Source organism: Schistocerca nitens, chromosome 1, assembly GCF_023898315.1.
Source record: "Schistocerca nitens isolate TAMUIC-IGC-003100 chromosome 1, iqSchNite1.1, whole genome shotgun sequence".
Taxonomy (NCBI): Eukaryota; Metazoa; Arthropoda; class Insecta; order Orthoptera; family Acrididae; genus Schistocerca; species Schistocerca nitens.
In genome coordinates, this window is record NC_064614.1 from 1,301,588,412 (window position 1) to 1,301,601,770 (window position 13,359).

Here is a 13,359-nt window from a genome sequence, read left to right on the forward strand (position 1 = left end):
AAGAATGTGCTGGCCAGCGGAGCAGTTGAACATTTTCTGTATCCAGAAAGGCCCGTACAGTACCTGCAACATTCGCTCGTGCATTATCCTGCTGAAATGTAGGGTGTCGCTGGGATCGAATGAAGGGTAGAGCCACGGGTCGTAACACATCTGAAATGTAGCGGCCACTGTTCAAAGTGCCGTCAATGCGAACAAGAGGTGACCGAGACGTGTAAGCAATGACACCCCATACCATCACGCCGGGTGATACGCCAGTATGGCGATGACGAATACACGCTTCCAATTTGCGTTCACCGCAATGTCCCCAAACACGGATGCGACCATCACGATGCTGTGAACAGAACCTGGATTCATCCGAAAAAATGTTTTGCTATTCCTGCATCCATGTTCGTCGTTGAGTACGCCATCGCATGCGCTCCTGTCTGTGATGCAGCGTCAAGGGTAACTGTAGGCACGGTCTCCGAGCGGATAGTCCGTGCTGCTGCAAACGTCGTCGAACTGTTCGTGCAGATGGTTGTTGTCTTGCAAACGTCCCCATCTGTTGACTCAGTGATCGAGACGTGGCTGCACGATCCGTTACAGCCATGCGGATAAGATGCCTGTCATCTCGACTGCTAGTTAAACGAGGCCGTTGGGATCCAGCACGGTGTTCCGTATTACCCCCCTGAACCCACCCATTCCATACTCTCATAACAGTCATTGGATCGCGACCAACGCGAGCAGCAATGTCGCGATAGTATAAACCGCAATCGCGATAGGCTACAATCCGACCTTTATCAAAGTCGGAACCGTAATGGTACTCATTTCTCCTCCGAGGCATCACAAGAATGTTTGACCAGGCAACGCTGGTCAACTGCTGTTTGTGTATGAGAAATCGGTTGGAAAGTTCCCTCATGTCAGCACGTTGTAGGTGTCGCTCTGAAAAGCTAATCATTTGCATATCACAGCATCTTCTTCCTGTCGGTTAAATTTCGCGTCTGTATCACGTCATCTTCGCGGTGTAGCAATTTTAATGGCCGGTAGTGTACACTGTCGGAGTCTCTGTCGTGTGTACAGTTTCGTCTACAACGGTAAGTAGAGGTGGGCTACAGAGTGGTGTAGTCGTAGGAATGCTGGACAGGGGCAGAAATGATTAGCGTACAAGTTAACACAGTAAACAAACGGTTTATTTAACTTGCATTTTTGCACTTGCACAGAGACGTCTTACCAATAATGCAATAAGAAATAGAGCCCAGCTTTCACCGTCAACACAGAAGAGTCTTTCTATACTTACGCACAAACGATGATGTGAATGCCGCGACTAGGTGGCGTGTGAGTAGCGTCCCGTAGCGAAGTCGCTCGAAGTACAGGCGGGCTGAGCGGCTGTCACGAGCCGTCCCGTACGGTGGCACCAGACGGCGCTCGCAGTCCAGAGCTGCCAGAGGCGTGGCTCCGCCGGATCCATCGCTTTCGGCGTCAGACGGAAACTTGGAATTCCGTTACCAACCGTGATGTACTCTGAGGTGGTATCGATACGCCACACCACAATTTCAACTACAAATACACTCCTGGAAATTGAAATAAGAACACCGTGAATTCATTGTCCCAGGAAGGGGAAACTTTATTGACACATTCCTGGGGTCAGATACATCACATGATCACACTGACAGAACCACAGGCACGTAGACACAGGCAACAGAGCATGCACAATGTCGGCACTAGTACAGTGTATATCCACCTTTCGCAGCAATGCAGGCTGCTATTCTCCCATGGAGACGATCGTAGAGATGCTGGATGTAGTCCTGTGGAACGGCTTGCCATGCCATTTCCACCTGGCGCCTCAGTTGGACCAGCGTTCGTGCTGGACGTGCAGGCCGCGTGAGACGACGCTTCATCCAGTCCCAAACATGCTCAAAGGGGGACAGATCCGGAGATCTTGCTGGCCAGGGTAGTTGACTTACACCTTCTAGAGCACGTTGGGTGGCACGGGATACATGCGGACGTGCATTGTCCTGTTGGAACAGCAAGTTCCCTTGCCGGTCTAGGAATGGTAGAACGATGGGGTCGATGACGGTTTGGATGTACCGTGCACTATTCAGTGTCCCCTCGACGATCACCAGTGGTGTACGGCCAGTGTAGGAGATCGCTCCCCACACCATGATGCCGGGTGTTGGCCCTGTGTGCCTCGGTCGTATGCAGTCCTGATTGTGGCGCTCACCTGCACGGCGCCAAACACGCATACAACCATCATTGGCACCAAGGCAGAAGCGACTCTCATCGCTGAAGATGACACGTCTCCATTCGTCCCTCCATTCACGCCTGTCGCGACAGCACTGGAGGCGGGCTGCACGATGTTGGGGCGTGAGCGGAAGACGGCCTAACGGTGTGCGGGACCGTAGCCCAGCTTCGTGGAGACGGTTGCGAATGGTCCTCGCCGATACCCCAGGAGCAACAGTGTCCCTAATTTGCTGGGAAGTGGCGGTGCGGTCCCCTACGGCACTGCGTAGGATCCTACGGTCTTGACGTGCATCCGTGCGTCGCTGCGGTCCGGTCCCAGGTCGACGGGCACGTGCACCTTCCGCCGACCACTGGCGACTACATCGATGTACTGTGGAGACCTCACGCCCCACGTATTGAGCAATTCGGCGGTACGTCCACCCGGCCTCCCGCATGCCCACTATACGCCCTCGCTCAAAGTCCGTCAACTGCACATACGGTTCACGTCCACGCTGTCGCGGCATGCTACCAGTGTTAAAGACTGCGACGGAGCTCCGTATGCCACGGCAAACTGGCTGACACTGACGGCGGCGGTGCACAAATGCTGCGCAGCTAGCGCCATTCGACGGCCAACACCGCGGTTCCTGGTATGTCCGCTGTGCCGTGCGTGTGATCATTGCTTGTACAGCCCTCTCGCAGTGTCCGGAGCAAGTATGGTGGGTCTGACACACCGGTGTCAATGTGTTCTTTTTTCCATTTCCAGGAGTGTATCTTTGTAATGCATAGCGCCTGTTTCACATCATCTGCAACTGAAGAGAGTGAGCACCTCCGTACTGCTCTTGAGCTTAACAAACGAAGACATGCATGAGCACATCTGTTCTCCTTCAGAGCTTCAGCACGGTGTTTGAACAATAGAGGCCATAATCCCAGGAATGCATTCCCCATACATGGAGTGGACAAAAAGTAACGAAACACCGCCAGAAATTCGTGCTTCAACATAAATTCGGATGCTAGCCGAGCCAGCGGGTTGGTCTGTTACAACTGACCGGGAACAGCACCTGCACGACGTCCTCAATACATTGCAAATGTCAGGCTTGGTCAGAGCAGTGTTTTGTGTAGTGCCGAGTGCACTGTGTCAGAGCTTAGTGAAGTCGGACGTGGGCGAACTGTTGATACTCGTGTGCTGGGTGCTTCGGTATACAAGGCTACCACAGTTATTCAACACACACGGTATCTAGATTCATACCAGATGCACTGGCCTATCGGTCGATTTGGGGGAGAGAGCCAAACAGCGAGGTGAACGGTCCCCTCGGATTTGTGAAGGATGGGGAACGAAGTCGACCGTACCCTTTCAAAGGAACCCCCCCCCCCCCCCCCCGACTTTTAAAAACTAAAAAGGTTAACTTCTCCCGAGTAGAACACGAAGGCCCAACGCTACCGACCGGCCGCTGTGTCATCCTCAGCTCGTAGGCGTCACTGGATGCGGATATGCAGGGGCATGTGGTCAGCACACCGCTCTCCCGGCCGTATGTCAGTTTCCGAGACCGGAGCCGCTACTTCTCAATCAAGTAGCTCCTCAGTTTGTCTCACGAGAGCTGAGTGCACCCCGCTTGCCAACAGCGCTCGACAGACTGGATGGTCACCCATCCAAGTGCTAGCCCAGCCCGACAGCGCTTAACTTCGGTGATCTGACGGGAAACGCTGTTAGCACTGCGGCAAGGCCGTTGGCCCTCCCGACTTTCGCCTGAAGCGAGTTAGGGAAATCACAATACCAGATACAGGGAAAGTGGAAAAACAAATTCCACCAACTTACAGCGCAGGTGGGAGCGCTCATAGTGATCATGAGGAACGGTCATTGAAGAGGAGTGTGAAGAAAATATGCAGACAAAAGCTGCAAATGTCTCACTATCGAAACCTGTCAGTGCCTAAACAACATGACGGAACTCTGTTACTAGGTACATTATGTCATCAGAAGTATCCGGAAACCTGGCTGAAAATGACTCACAAGTTCGAGGCGCCCTCCATCGGTAATACTGGAATTCAGTATGGCGTTAGCCCCCCCTTAGCCTTGATGACAGCTTCTTCTCTCTCACGCATACGTTCAGTCAGGTGTTGGAAGGTTTCTTGGACACTGGCAGCGCATTCTTCACGGAGTGCTGCACAGAGAAGAGGCATCGGTGTCGGTTGGTGAGGCCTGGAACGAAGTCGGCATTTCAAACCGTCCCAAAGGTGTTCTATAGGATTCTGGGCAGGACTCTGTGCACGCCAGTCCATTGCAGAGATGTTATTGTCATGTAACCACTCAGCCACTGGCCGTCAATTATGAACAGGTGCTCGATCGTGTCCAAAGATGCAATCGCCATCGTCAAAATGCTCTTCAACAGTGGGAAGCAAAAAGGTGCTTAAAACACCAATGTAGGCCTGTACTGTGACAGCGTCACACAAAACAACAAGGGGTGCAACCCCCCTGCATGAAAAACACGACCACACCATAACACCATCGCCTCCGAATTTTACTGTGGGCACTACACACACTGGCAGATGACGTTCACCGGGCATTGGCCATACACACACCCTGCCGTCGGATCGCCACATTGTGTACCGTGATTCGTCACTCCACACGACGTTTTTCCACTGTTCAATCGCCCAATGTTTACGCTCCTTACACCAAGTGAGGCGTCGTTTGGTATTTACCAGCGTGATGTGTGGCTTATGAGCAGCCGTTCGACCATGAAATCCAAGTTTTTTCACCTCCTGCCTAACTGTCATGGTACTTGCAGTGGATACTGATGCAGCTTGGAATTCCTGTGTGATGACCTGGATAGATGTCTGCCTATTACAGATTACGACCTTCTTCAACTGTCGGCGGTCTCTGTCAGTCAACAGACGAGGTCGGCCTGTACGCTTTTGTGCTGTACGTATCCCTTCACGTTTCCACTTCACTATCACATCGGAAACAGTGGACCTAGGGATGTTTAGGAGTGTGTAAATCTCCCGTACAGAGGTATGACACAAGTAACACCCAATCACCTGACCACGTTCGAAGTCCGTGAGTTCCGCGGAGCGTCTCATTTCGGTCTCTCACGATGTCTAACGACTACTGAGGCCGCTGATATGGAGTGCCTGGCAGTAGATGGCAGCACAATGCACCTAATATGAAAAACGTATGTTTTTGTGCGTGTCCGGATAAAAACCAATCGTCAGTTATGTAAATTAACAGGTAAACGTGATTCCCAAGCTGTAAGACCGGGACTATGGCACAGAGGAAGAATACCATTTGGTAGGATCACTCTTGTTGTGTACAGCTTCGTGCACAATGGTAAGCAGAGGTGGACTACAGAGTGACGTGGCAACTGTCGTCATAGGGAAGCTGAACGGGAGCACAAATGGTAAGTGAACAAGGTAACACAGTAAACAGAAGATTCAATTAACTTGTTCTCCTTCAAGTACACGAAGACCCATCACAAATAATGCAGCAAGAAATAGAGTCCAGCTCAAACAAAAGCAACTAGGATGAGGTTCTCTGAACAAAAGCATGAGTGATGGTGTCAGAGACATGGCTAGGTGGCGTCTTTATAGTGTCACGTAGCGAAGGGGCTCCAAGTACGAGTGTTTCGTAATCTATCTCTTTCATTAGAAAAAAATGTTGATAACGGTCGACTGATAAGGTAGGAAATGAGGAGGTTCTCCGCAGGATTGGCGAAGAAAGGAATATATGAAAAACTGTGATAGGAAGAAGGAACAGGATGATAGAACATCGGTTAAGACATCAAGGAATAAGCTCAGTGGAACTAGAAGAATGGTGAAAACTGTAGAGGAAGACAGAGATTGGAACACATCCAGGAAACAACTGAGGACGTCGACTGCAAGTGCCAGCCAGAACAATGATGGCTAAGAAAAAAAGAACTCACCTGTGTTATGTTATCCCATCTCTGGATGCCCAATATAACTACTACACTACTTGGATGTGACAATTGAAGAAATTTTTTCTCCAACTAGTCGGTTGTTGTTGTGGTCTTCAGTCCAGAGACTGGTTTGATGCAGCTCTCTATGCTACTCTACCCTGTGCAAGCTTCTTCATTCCCAGTACCTACTGCAACCTACATCCTTCTGAATCTGTTTAGTGTATTCATCTCTTGGCCTTCCTCTACGATTTTTACCCTCCACGCTGCCCTCCAATACTAAATTGGTAATCCCTTGATGGCTCAGAACATGTCGTACCAAGCGATCCCTTCTTCTAGTCAAGTTGTGCCACAAACACCTCTTCTCCCCAATTCTATTCAATACCTCCTCATTAGTTATGTGATATACCCATCTAATCTTCAGCATTCTTCTGTAGCACCACATTTCGAAAGCTTCTATTCTCTTCTTGTCTCAACTATTTATCGTCCACCTTTCACTTCTATACAAGTACTTTCAGAAACGACTTCCTGACACTTAAATCCAACTAGTCGGCTTTTGGATAAAGTGAACCGTATGATACATTAACGACTAGTCGGTTACGCCATTGACCCCAGTAAACAGATTTTTTTCCGAAATGCTAGAGTCACTTCCTCTATGTCAGAGATAAGTGTAACTTGCACGCAGTCATACTAAACAATAATAAATTGAGGTAGCATATCACAGTTTTAAAATAATTCATAAACTAAGATTAATAGTGTGATCTGTTTTGAGCTCTGATGAATAAACTTCTCAGATGTGTGTGTAGACGTAACAATCGTCGAGGTGGTACCGCATGTATTTGAGTAAATTGTGCTACGCCAGCAACTAACTGAACCGTACAGAGCCCACCACACTGAAAGTAACTGTGACGCTATCTTGTGTAAATCACTCGTAATAACAGGCTACTATGGGACTTCATTTCGTTAGACATTCAAAATCTAGCACTTCAGAACTACTTGAAATGCATTAACTGTTTTCTGTTCTGCTTTAGTTATCTACACGAAATAATAAATGATATTACAATGCTATTTATTCAGAATGGCTTATCGCATCCTGTTGCCAAATTGTCACTCAAATACTTTAGTCGCTGTGAAAGTTGATTGTTTGTGTTACGTAACATTCTGGAGTGGATCAGTTGTGATTTTGTCTTTGTTTGTAAGGTTTCGTACTTCACTCGGTAAAAACGGAACCCTTATAAGAATATTTCGTTGACCGTCTGTGTGTCCGTCTGTTAACACACCCTTTTCTCATGCGCGGGTAGAGGTATCAAGTTGAAATTTATGTAAAACAGAAAGATCTATCTTTCATTGGTGGTGTAAAAGAAATTAAGATTCCACGTCAATGTAGGCAAAAGACACGGCCGATTATGTCACATGCTTTCTTAGTACGAAACTCACTCATCAAAACCTGTAGGGTACTTCCCGTTGACCTACAATCATGAAATTTGCGAAGGAGGAGGTTTCACACTGAAAGTAAATGAAAAAAACGGAAAATTCTTAATTTGTAATTATATCATGTAAAAATACTTCTTGTCCGTCCGTCTATTACGAATGCTTTATCTCAGGAATGGTTAAAGCTATCAAGTTGAAATTTACACCAAATACTAAGGTCTACGGCTCATTGACGGTCTAGAAAATTGAAGCTTTTAAGTCATTGTAGTCAATTTATGTCACGTATTTCGATACTCGCAAACTCAGTCATCAAAACCTATAAATGAAATATCTGTATACGTAGGTGAAGTTCTACTCGGAGAGCCAAGTTCTACTCGCAATTTTCCATTTATTTAATAATTCCTTACAAATAATTTCCTTCTCGAAAGTGAAGTTTTACTCTGTTACTAGCATTACTTCTGATTCTGTTTTTTATGGCTCTAAAATTCATGCTCAGAAATAAACACAGACATATAAGTTTGTCGGTAGCTGCGCTGTCTTTTCGGTGAGCGGCGAGTTCCGTCAGAGTCACGAGAGACGTTAGAGAAGACATCTTCGGATGGCGTAGCGTCGCTGATGCTGCAAGAAAATCTGCAACCACCACTACACCAACACAAAATGAACGCTGTTGCAAATGATGTACCTCCGAAGTTTACAATCATCAAACATCAAATTAAAATTCGGAGTATTGCAGTTTGCCGAGAGGTTCTAGGCGCTTCAGTCCGGAACCGCGCTGCTGCTCCGGTCGCAGGTTCGTTTCCTGCCTCGGGCATGGATGTGTGTGATGTCCTTAGGTTAGTTACATTCAAGTAGTTCTAAGTCTTGGGCACTGATGATCTCAGATTTTAAGTCCCATAGTGCACAGAGCCATTTGAATTTTGAGTATTGCAGTTTTTCGCTGAGAGTCAACCATTCGACAGTTCGCGATATGCCTGCTAAAGAGATTGATGTCAGTTAAAAAACTGTTAATACAACCAACAATACTCGCCCGTTCCCACAGAGCGTGCACATTTCTTTTAGTTCGTCCACACACACACACACACACACACACACACACACACACACACACACACACACACACATTACGTGAAATACGCGAATGACCCATAAAATCGGCAAGTTTCTGTCCGTTTAAACTTCTCTTTGCCGAAAAACATCATAGTTCAACACAGAGATACTTAGGCATCTAATCAAAAGAGTTCACAATTATTAAAATTTCCAACACGCGCATACTTCAAATCGACGAGCATAATCTTTTAATAACCTTCGGGTTTAATACAACAGAAACCTCCACTTACATAATAATGGGACGTACAAAATTGCTATTATGCAGCCTCCAGGTTGTCTTCACTTAGCCATGCAAAATCAAAAGATGTCTGGGGGTCCACGTCTGAAGCAATTCATACCCCAAATTTCAAAATCGTTCGGAAAATATCTCATAGTCTAAATTAAAATTTCCACATAGCGCGTGTGCATACACTCGCAGTTCCTCTTCCCGACGCAGGAACTCGCATTCTCTTGTTTTAACAGCAAAATCTTCTCAACCTAGAGAACATTTACACATATAATATTTATCTTTATGCGGGACATCACGTTACCTCAGCTACAGACTAGCATTTTCATATCGTATTATAATTACAACCTATAAAACTTTTTCAGATCTGAAAAGGAGAATACAATTCCATAGCTACACAACAAGACACACATGAACAACGTAAGGTATATGTTGTGCAATAAAACTGGAGATTGCATATGCTGATATATAGGGGGTGTACAAAAATATGAAAGCACAATGCATTACCATGCTTTTTACAGTGCAGGAAAACCTTAGGCATTCGAAACAGACTTGAACTGTCTCGGAATAGATGAACACAGATTCTATGTGGTTTTCAAGGGGTTCTTATACCATTCTTCCTACAGAACAGTGGGAAGTTGAGTTAACGATGATGCATGTGGTTAGCCATCATGCAACCTTGTCTTTGATGTAGATCACAAATTCACAGTAATATTAAGGTCTGATGGCTATTGTGGCCAGGGGGATGGGACAATTCATACTCGTGCTGACAAAACCGCTCTTAGACGATAGCAACTGTATGAACAGGGGCTCTATCGTCTTGGAACGCAGCATCCCCACTGGGGAACAAAAATTGTACTGTCAGTCAAACTGGAGACGTAGTCATTGGCAGTAATGCGAACATTGAGAGCAACCGTGGCGTCCATGGGATTCCACGATAAGATTGGCAAAATGATTACCGAACCGCGCCATATTGTTCTCATCGCAGCAAGTAGTCGTGGGATGGCGTAAACTCGACAGGAACCTGGAAATAGTGTGAAACAAGACTCGTCAGGCCAAATTACTTCCTTCCATTGCTCCATAGTGCAAGGTTTCGTGGCTTCAGTAGCACGTTTTCGTATTACGGGAATTTCCATCGCCGGCCGGTGTGGCCGAGCGGTTCTAGGTGCTACAGCCTGGAACCGTGCGACCGCTACGGCGCAGGTTCGAATCCTGCCTCGGACATGGATGTGTGTGATGTCCTTAGTTAGGTTTAAGTAGTTCTAAGTTCTAGGGGACTGATGACCTCAGAAGTTAAGTCCCATAGTGCTCAGAGCCATTTGAACAATTTTGTTGTCAGGTGTTGTCGGTGGATCACGATAGCAAATATCCTTCGATTTTCCCCACAGAAAGAAATCCGGGGACGTCAGATCCGGTGAACGTGCGGGCCGTGGTACGGTGCTTTGACGACCAATCCACCTGTCATGAAATATGCTATTCAATACCGCTTCAACCGCACGCGAGCTATGTGCCGGACATCCGTCATGTTGGAAGTACATCGCCATTCTGTTATGCAGTGAAACATCTTGTAGTAACATCGGTGGAACATTACGTAGGAAATCAGCATACATAGTACCATTTAGATTGCCATCGATAAAATTGGGGCCAATTATCCTTCCTCCCATAATGCCGCACCATACATTAACCCGCCAAGGTCGCTGATGCTCCACTCGTCGCAGCCGTCGTGAATTTTCCGTTGCCCAATAGTACATATTATGCCCGTTTACGTTACCGCTGTTGGTGAATGAAGCTTCGTCGCTAAATAGAACGCGTGCAAAAAATGTGTCACCGTCCCGTAATTTCTCTTGTGCCCAGTGGCAGAACTGTACACGACGTTCAAAGTCATCACCATGCAATTCCTGGTGCATAGAAATATGGTACGGGTGCAATCGATGTTGATGTAGCATTCTCAGCACCGACGTTTTCGAGATTCCCGATTCTCGCACAATTTGTCTGCTTCTGATGTGCGGGTTAGCCGCGACAGCAGCTAAAACACCTACTTGGGCATCATAATTTGTTGCGTGTCGTGGTTGACGTTTTACATGTGGCTGAACACTTCCTGTTTCCTTAAATAACGTAACTATCTGGCGAATGGTCCGGACACTTGGATGATGTCCAGAACACCGAGCAGCATACATAGCACACGCCCGTTGGGCATTTTGATCACAATAGCCACACATCAACACGATATCGACCTTTTCAGCAATTGGTAAACGGTCCATTTTAACACGGGTAATGTATCACAAAGCAAATACCGTCCGCACTGGCGGAATGTTACATGATACCACGTATTTATACGTTTGTGGCTATTACAGCGCCATCTATCACAAAGCGAAAAAAGTGGTCCAACTAAAACATTCATATTTCTTTACGTACTACACGAATATGTAATAAAAAATGGGGGTTCCTATTCCGTTTGACCTATGACAGCGCCATCTAGCGGGCCAACCGTAACGCCATGTGGTTTCCCCCCTTCCAGCTAGACGGGTTTCCTTCTTTGTAGTTTTTTCGTTTGATGCTTATTTCGTGAGATATTTGACCCGGTCACTAGCAATATGCGATCATTTGTTTATTCTCCAGTTTTATTACACTCGGGAGGGCGACGGTTCAAACCTGCGTGCGGCCATCCTGATTCAGGTTTTCCGTGATTTCCCTAAATCGCTTCAGGAACATTGGTCTCCTCCCCCAGACAAACCAACCAACCAACCGTATGTATGCCTGCTATGCGTGGGTGTTAATCATATAAATATCTTTTATTTTACTTATATACAGATTTTGCTTCAGCTAAATGAACTTGGTTTGTTACGTCGTGTTTGTTATTTGTAATTGATCTGAAGATGGCAGTAGCCGAGGCTGATAACAGTGAATTGTGAATTTTGTGCGTTCAAGAGGCGCATTTACAAATAAACTCCATGTAGGCACAGAAGCAGTCAAACATCCCCGCTATGCAATGAAAGTTACCCTCTGCCTCGCATTTTACTGTGGTACGCGGATCTAGATGTAGAAGCTAATTAACGAAGTGTGGACAGGGAGGTGTTGTGAGGAATTACTCACTAGAATATACTAGAGTGTTGTACAGTATGGAGAATGCAGTGAAATGAGGAACCGGACCACCCAGACGTTAACATTCGCAAGCGCGGTTAATCGCACAAGGATGAGACAAGGCAGCATAACAGACAGCTCCAAGTGACGGCAGCTCTCCTCACTGAACAGGGGGCCACAGCGTCGTCGTACTGCACACCTGAATAGTCCATAATCGTTGTGCGTGCCGGTTCCCGCATGTTTGTTTACGCGTATGACGGAGACACACGCTGAGCGCAGTTTGTTCCGGGAATACTTTGCTGGCAAATTTAGAAGAGCTATTTTCGCTTGAAGGACATGCAGGCTTTCCACGTGCTTTACACTGCACTCATATCGCTGAGAGAGTGTTTCTCATTCAACAAATGAAGCTTCCTTTCATAAAACTTCTCGACAGGCTAGTCTGTATCACATTCAAGAAACTTCGTGATGATAATTTTGATGGCACCAAAAAAGAATTTTTTATGACGTCTTTACTTTCATTTAAAACTTTCAGGCTTGAGAGGGCTGAGTCGATATATGAAATCGTTCCCTGACTTACGTCCCCGAGTGCGTGAGACATCTTCGGAGATAAAATGGCAGCGGCTTGCATTAGCCGTTTTATGTCCGAAGACTTCTCACACAGTCGAAGAAAAACAGCGGCAGTGTATGAATGTATTGAAAATGTTTATGGTTCAAGGGGTGCAAGATGGTTGGAATCCTCAGAAAAAAGAACGCATTTGTTTGTTTTCCTACCTTAGTAATTTCAAATAGGCAACTACCGATTAACATTGCAGACAATAAAGTAATATTTCAACATCTTGAAAAAAGTTAGAATAACGTGCAATGGCAGTGCAAAAATCTACAATACTTTTAGAAACTAAGTGAAAATTGTACCAGTGGAACATCAAGAAGGCATTACGTGAATGTCTTACGATTACGACAGTGTCACAGCCTGTATACGTAAGAAAAATGGATAAAGCAAATTCAATAACTGGATAAAAGCGAAAAGTAAAGATGTTTCAATAACATAGTTTTCACACGACGTAGACTTTCTGGTCACTAGTATGGAAAAATTGGGATAAAGACAAATAACACGAAAATGAAACGCAAGGGAAAAGAAATTGGTATCCTGCGAAGTTTCAAAATTGAAACAGACGATACCAGAAGTAGTGAAATAATTCTGCTGTAGGGGAAGAGAGATTCTGGAAAATCATGAAACCAAGATTCGTACGGGCGAAAAAGACTCCTTAAAAGAGAAGAAAAACTTTATCCCTCCCCAGCTTTTACCGTTAAGACTAGAAAGAAGATTCTGAGGCAGTACATCCGAACAGAGAAAAGAAATAGGGTCCACAGAAGAATGTGAGAAGATGGCTACCGAAGCAATTAAAATGTAGTGCA

At 46.1% G+C, this 13,359-nt stretch overlaps 1 protein-coding gene across 1 annotated transcript in view; it reads left to right on the forward strand.

Moving 5' to 3' along the window:
• The window catches only part of LOC126234282 (cytochrome P450 315a1, mitochondrial), a 177,981-nt gene that overhangs the window by 107,699 nt on the left and 56,923 nt on the right, over positions 1-13,359 (forward strand). The window lies entirely within an intron of this gene.